The sequence below is a fragment of the Suncus etruscus genome, chromosome 19 (genome assembly GCF_024139225.1).
Source record: "Suncus etruscus isolate mSunEtr1 chromosome 19, mSunEtr1.pri.cur, whole genome shotgun sequence".
NCBI lineage: Eukaryota > Metazoa > Chordata > Mammalia > Eulipotyphla > Soricidae > Suncus > Suncus etruscus.
In genome coordinates this window covers 11,374,136-11,380,878 of record NC_064866.1, presented here as the reverse complement: position 1 = coordinate 11,380,878, position 6,743 = coordinate 11,374,136, and the positions used below count along the sequence as shown (strand labels likewise).

The window sequence follows — 6,743 nt, the reverse complement described above, 5'->3', positions numbered from 1 at the left end:
TGCATAAGAGGCAAACACCTTACCTCCACGCTATATCTCCGGCCCCTAAAGTGCATTTTTAAAGTCAATGTCTTTACAATTACTTTTTTACTATAATGTTTTATGGAGATACAATGAAAACGAAGATAATGCTTTAATGGGAAAATTATATAAAGACGTGCTGTTACCTCATGCAGAGATTAAAAAAATAAATAAAACCATTGCTTTCTCCAACTATTTAGAGATTTGACATACATTTTCAACAAGATGTCATTTTCTGTCTATTTAAAACCAAATTCTATGTCTTACAGACCCTGCCCCAGCCTGAGAGCGACACACAGCCATGGTCAACCCCATCATATACTTTGACATATCTGTTGATGGCAAGCCTCGGGCCGCATCTCCTTCGAGTTGTTTGCAGACTAAGTTTCAAAGACAGCAGAAAACTTCCATGCGCTGAGCACTGGGGAGAAAGGGTTCGGTTATAAAGGCTCCTGCTTTCACAGAGTCATTCCTGAATTCATGTGCCAAGGCGGAGATTTCACTTGCCATATGGCCCTGGTGGAAATTCCATCTATGGAGAGAAATTCAATGATGAAAATTTTATTCTGAAGCACATGGGTCCTGGCATCTTGTCCATGGCAAACGCTGGACCCAACTCCAATGGGTCCCAGTTTTTCATCTGCACTACCAAGACTGAGTGGTTGGATGGCAAGCATGTGGTTTTTGGCAAAGTGCAAGATGGCATGAATATTGTGAAGGCCATGGAGCGCTTTGGGTTCGAGAATGGTAAAACCAGCAAGAAAATAACAATTTCTGACTGTGGAGAAGCCTAACATCATTTGTCTTTTAACCTCTACACCACTCCTAGATTTCTGGAGAATACTCCTTTACCCCGTCTACTCAAAATATTCTATAAACTTTGTTGTTCTCCCTGTTCTTTGGGTTCTATGTTTTCCTACCCAACCCATCCCTCCAAGTCTAGCTGGATCGAAGAGTTTATGAAATAAATACTATAAATAAGGCCATACTTTAAACTAAGTATTCCTTCAATTCCTATTGTGAGTGGTTTCCTTATTCATAAATAACCCAGTGGTAAGATACCTGAAAATAAAGTCATTAAGCAAATAAAAGTTATAACATATCTTTTCAGGCCCAGAATGATATTGCACAGCAGGTAGGGCATTTGTTTTATACACAAGCTGATCTGGGTTCAGTTCTTAGTATCCCAAGCACTGCCAGGAGTAATTCTTTTTTTTTTTTTTTTTTTGTGGTTTTTGGGTCACACCCGGCAGTGCTCAGGGGTTATTCCTGGCTCCATGCTCAGAAATCGCTCCTGGCAGGCACGGGGGACCATATGGGACGCCGGGATTCGAACTGATGACCTCCTGCATGAAAAGCAAACGCCTTACCTCCATGCTATCTCTCCGGCCCCAGGAGTAATTCTTGACTGCAGAGCCAGTAGTAATAAAAACAAATGTTGGGGCCGGAGAGATAGCATGGAGGTAAGATGCTTGCTTTGCATGCAGAAGGTCGGTGGTTCAAATCCCGGCATCCCATATGGTCTCCAGAGCCTGCCAGGAGCGATTTCTGAGCGAAGAGCCAGGAGTGGCTCCTGAGCGCTGCTGGGTGTGGACCCCCCCCAAAAAAAAACCGAGTTATTTTTTGTATTTTTTGGTTTTTGGGTCACACCCAGCAGCGCTCAGGGGTTACTCCTGGTTCTATGCTCAGAAATCACTCCTGGCAGGCTCGGGGGACCATATGAGATGACAGATGTGAGCCACCATCCTTCTGCATGCAAGGCAAATGCCCTATTTCCATGCTATCTCTCCAGCCCCTAAATCTTGTACTATCTTATACAGTTCCTGAAAAAAATTTTTTTGATGGGGAGCACACCCAATGGTGCTCAGTAGATTACTCATTGTTCTATGTTCAGGGATCACACTTGGCAGGCTCGGGGGACCATATGTAGTGTCAGAAATCAAACTTGGGTCAGCCATGCCCTGTGGTACTCAGGGATTACTCCTGGTTCTGTCTTCAGAAATCACTCCTGGTAGACTCAGGGACCATGTGGGATGCCGGGGATTAAACCTGAGTTCATCCTGGGTCAGCCACATCCAAGGCAAATGCCCTACCACTGTGCTATCATTCTGGCCCCCAACTACTTTGTCTTTATTTGTTTTTGTTTTTGGGTCACACCTGGCATCGCTCAGGAAACTCCTAGCTCTGTGCTCAAAAGTCGCTCCTGGCAGGCTTGGGGGACAATATGGAATGAGGGGATTTGAACTGGGGTCTGTCCTGTGTTGGCCGCATGCAAGGCAAACGCTTTACAGCTGTGCTATCGCTCCGGCCTCTACATTTTTTTTTACCAATCATCTGTGGATGAATATTTGATCGATTCCATATTTTATTATTGTGAACATATTCCATATTTATTGTATGAACAGAGGTATAAATAACTTTTTGAATTAGTTTTAATATCTTTGGGACATAAGTGATTACTGGAGTATATGGAATTTTTAAAAAAACTGTGATTTTGGGGGCACATCTGGTGGTACTCAGGCTTACTCCTGGTTCTATGCTCAGGGGTCATTACTGAGGTGCTCAGGGTACTATATGGGATGCTGGGGGTTGAACCTTGGATGATCGTGTACAAGGCAAACTCTTTATCCACTGCACTTTATTGCAGCCCCCATTTTTACTTATTTATTTATTTTGGTTTTGGGGACACACCAGTGTTTTCTTGGGTTAATCTTGGCTCTGCACTTAGGAATCACTTTTGGTAGGGTCAATAAACCATTTGAGGGGGCTAGAGAGATAGCACAGAGGTAGTAGTAGGGCATTTACTTTGCATGCGGCTGATCCAGGAAGGACCTGGGTTCGATCCCCGGTGTCCCATATGGTTCCCTGAGTCAGGAGTGATTTCTGAGTGCATAGCCAGGAGTAACCCCCTGAGCATCACTGGGTGTGGGCCCCCCAAAAAACATTCAAGGGGGTCATAAGGATAACACAGTGGTAGGACTTTTTGCCTTGCACACAGCTGATCCAGGATGGGCAGTAGTTCAAATCCCAGCATCCCATATGGTCCCCAAAGCCTGCCAGGAGCAATTTCTTTTCTTTTCTTTTCTTTCTTTTCTTTTCTTTTTTTTTTTTTTTTTTTGATTTTGGGGTCACACCGGCAGCGCTTAGGGGCTACTCTTGACTCTACACTCAGAAATCGCTCCTGGCAGGCTCAGGAGACCATATGGGATGCCAGGATTTAAACTACCGTCCTTCTGCATGCAAGGCAAAACACACCTACTTCCATGCTGTCTCTCTGGCCCCATGCCAGGAGCACTTTCTAAGTGCAGAGCCAGGAGTAACCCCTAAGCACCACTGGCTGTGACCCCAAAACAAAACAAAACAACTAACCAGAAAAATAAAGGAAAAAAACGATTTGAGATGCCAGAGATTGAACCCAGGTTGGCCAGATGCAGGGAAAACACCCCACCTATTGTACTACCTCTCTGCTCCACACTTCATCTTTAATTATTTTTAAGGATCTTTATTCTATTCCTAAAAATGATGCACCAGTTTATATTCCCACAAACATTTTTTTTTGTTTTTTTTTGGGGGGGGGCCACACCCGGCGGTGCTCAGGGGTAACTCCTGGCTGTTTGCTCAGAAATAGCTCCTGGCAGGCACGGGGGACCATATGGGACACCAGGATTCGAACCAACCACCTTTGGTCCTGGATCGGCTGCTTGCAAGGCAAACACCGCTGTGCTATCTCTCCGGGCCCCCCACAAACATTTCTACTGAAATTTCCTTTTTTCTCCATATCCTCACCAATAGTACTTGGGTTAAATACTCTTATTTTCTTTGTAGTTTGGATTTGTCAAGGATGTAGCTCAATGGTACAGACCTTACTGTATATATTTGAGGTCCTGAATATGATCTTTGGCACCTCAAAAAAAGAAAAAGATTTTCTTTTTTTGGTTTTGGGGCCATACTTGATGATGCTCAGGGGTTACTCCTGGCTATGCGCGCAGAAATTCTTCCTGGCTTGGGGAACATATGGGATACCGGATCCAACCAAAGTCTGTCCTGGATCAGCCATGTGCAAGGCAAATGCCATACCACTGCGTTATCGCTCCAGCCCCAGAAAAAGATGTTCAAATCCCCCAGTAGGTGACCGTGAGCATTTTCTTCTTGTGACTATGTGCCTATGACTTGGCATAGGGGACCACCTGCCAGGAGGAGGAACAGCCCAACATCTCAACATAACATCAATGACTGCACAAAACAAAAACTTATACATGGAAAACTGAAAAGTGTTGCTGAAAGAAATGGAAAAGATCTAAATAAGTGAAGATATCTAGCTTCATAGATTGAAAGACTTAATCGCTGTGGGCTGGGAAGTTGCTCAACCATAGAATACTTGCATCTATGAGGTCCTGAATTTGATAGCCAACCCAGGACCAAACAAAAAAGTATAAACATTGGGGCCGGAGCAATGGTGCAAGCGGTAAGGCCTTGAACACGTTAGCCTAGGACGAACCACTGTTTGGTCCCCCAACGTCCCATATGGTCCCCCAAGCCAGGAGCTATTTCTGAGCGCATAGCCAGGAGTAACCCCTGAACACCACTGGATGTGACCCCCAAAGCAAAAAAAGTATAAACATAGTAAGGCCAGAGCAATAGTGCAGCAGGTAGGGCACTTGTCTTGCCTGTGTTCTTTCAATCCATGGTATTCCCTATGGTCCTCTGGCCCTGCCAGGAGCGATCCCTCAGTGCAGAGCCAGGAGTAAGCCCTGAGCACTGTCAGGTATGGTTAAAAAAATGAAGTATAAACAGGGAAGATAGGACTCTTAAAATGGCAACATTACCTAGCATGACCTATGAATTTGGCACCATCCTAATTAAGATTCCAGTGGATTTTTTTAGCAACAGTAAAAATTTGATCTATAAGTTCATATGGAATTACACAGGACTGTGAATATTCAAAACACCATTGAAAGACCAAGTGGAAGAATTCATAATTAGTTATTACCAAGTTTACTATAATGTGACTGTAATCAAAACAGTCTGGTACAGGGGCCAGAGAGATAGCATGGAGGTAAGGCGTTTGCCTTGTGTCCAGAAGAACAATGGTTCAAAATCCCAGCATCCCATATGGTCCCCTGAGCCTGCCAGGAGTGATTTCTAAGCGTAGAGTTAGGAGTAATCCCTGAGCGATGCCGTGTGTGACCCCAAAACAAAACAAAACAAAACAGTCTGGTACTGATATGAGGATAGATACACAGACCAAAGAAACAAGAGTCCCAAAGTAAATAAATGACCAAGGGATTTTCAACAAAGGAGGCCAAGGAATAAAAATCTCTTTGGGCTGGATAGCATGTAGGGCGCTTGCATCACATGCAACTGACCTGGGTTTGGTCCCCAGTGTCCCATATGGTGCTCTGACTACCACTAGGAATAATGCTTGAGTACAGAATCAGGAGTGATCCCTGAGCATTGTCAGGTATGGGACTACCCCCTCCCCAAGAAAAACCCTAAACCAAAACAACAACAACAACAACAGAAGTTTCTCCAACAAATAATTCTATGACAATTAGATCTTCACTGCAAAAAGATCAAGTTGAGTTGTACCCCTCTTTACAGCCTTTTTTTTTTTTTTTTTTTGTGGTTTTTGGGTTACACCCGGCAGTGCTCAGGGGTTACTCCTGGCTTCATGCTCAGAAATTACTCTTGGCAGGCACGGGGGACCATATGGGACGCCGGGATTTGAACCGATGACCTTCTGCATGAAAGGCAAACGCCTTACCTCCATGCTATCTCTCCGGCCCCTCTTTACAGCCTTTATTTTATTTATTTATTTATTTTTTGGTTTTTTGGGCCACACCCGGTGGTGCTCAGGGGTTACTCCTGGCTGTCTGCTCAGAAATAGCTCCTGGCAGGCACGGGGGACCATATGGGACACCGGGATTCGAACCAACCACCTTTGGTCCTGGATCGGCTGTTTGCAAGGCAAACGCCACTGTGCTATCTCTCCGGGCCCTCTTTACAGCCTTTATAAACTAAAAATAGGGCCCTGAAAAATGGAGCCAGAGCACACACTTGCACATGAAGTCTTGGATTCCCCCCATAGCACTAACTGCCCCTGAGTGCTGCAAGGTACACTTGATTTAAGAACTAAAAAGCTAAACTTTAAAATTCTTTAAAGACGACACAAAGGCAAATCGGCTTTTGTGGCTTTTGCTTTTTTAAGCGAGAAATCTTAATGACCTTGGTTTTGGTAATGGAGTCTGGATTTTTTTTTTAAAGTGATTTAATCTTTTCGTTTGCTTTTGCTTTGGGCCAGGCAACAGATACCAGGGGCGATGTCAGGAATTTGTATTAGGGTGAGCTACAAGCAAGGTAAGCCATTTTATGACCTGTGCTATCTCTCCAGCCCCTAATTTAATCGAATCATTCCAGTGGTATTCCAGGGACTGAATACCAGGGATTGACTGGATTGGCACTTGGCAAGGCTCTCTACAATCTTGTTTTTTGGAGCCACACCCGATGATGCTCAGGGGTTACTCCTGGCTATGCACTCAGAAATCGCTCCTGGCTTGGGAGACCATATGGGAAGCCCAGGGATCAAACTTCGGTCAGTCTATTCTAGGCTAGCGTGGGCAAGGCAGAAGTCCTACCGCTTGTGCCACTGCTCCAGCCCCATCTCTTTCCAACCCTTTTTACTTTTTGTTTTGTGGCCACACCTGGAGGGGCTTCAGGACTTA

At 44.7% G+C, this 6,743-nt stretch overlaps 1 pseudogene; it reads left to right on the top strand.

The window, feature by feature from the left end:
- The first annotated feature begins 322 nt into the window (after window positions 1-322).
- Window positions 323-815, top strand: LOC125997612 (peptidyl-prolyl cis-trans isomerase A-like; annotated as a pseudogene).
- The last annotated feature ends 5,928 nt before the right edge of the window (window positions 816-6,743 follow it).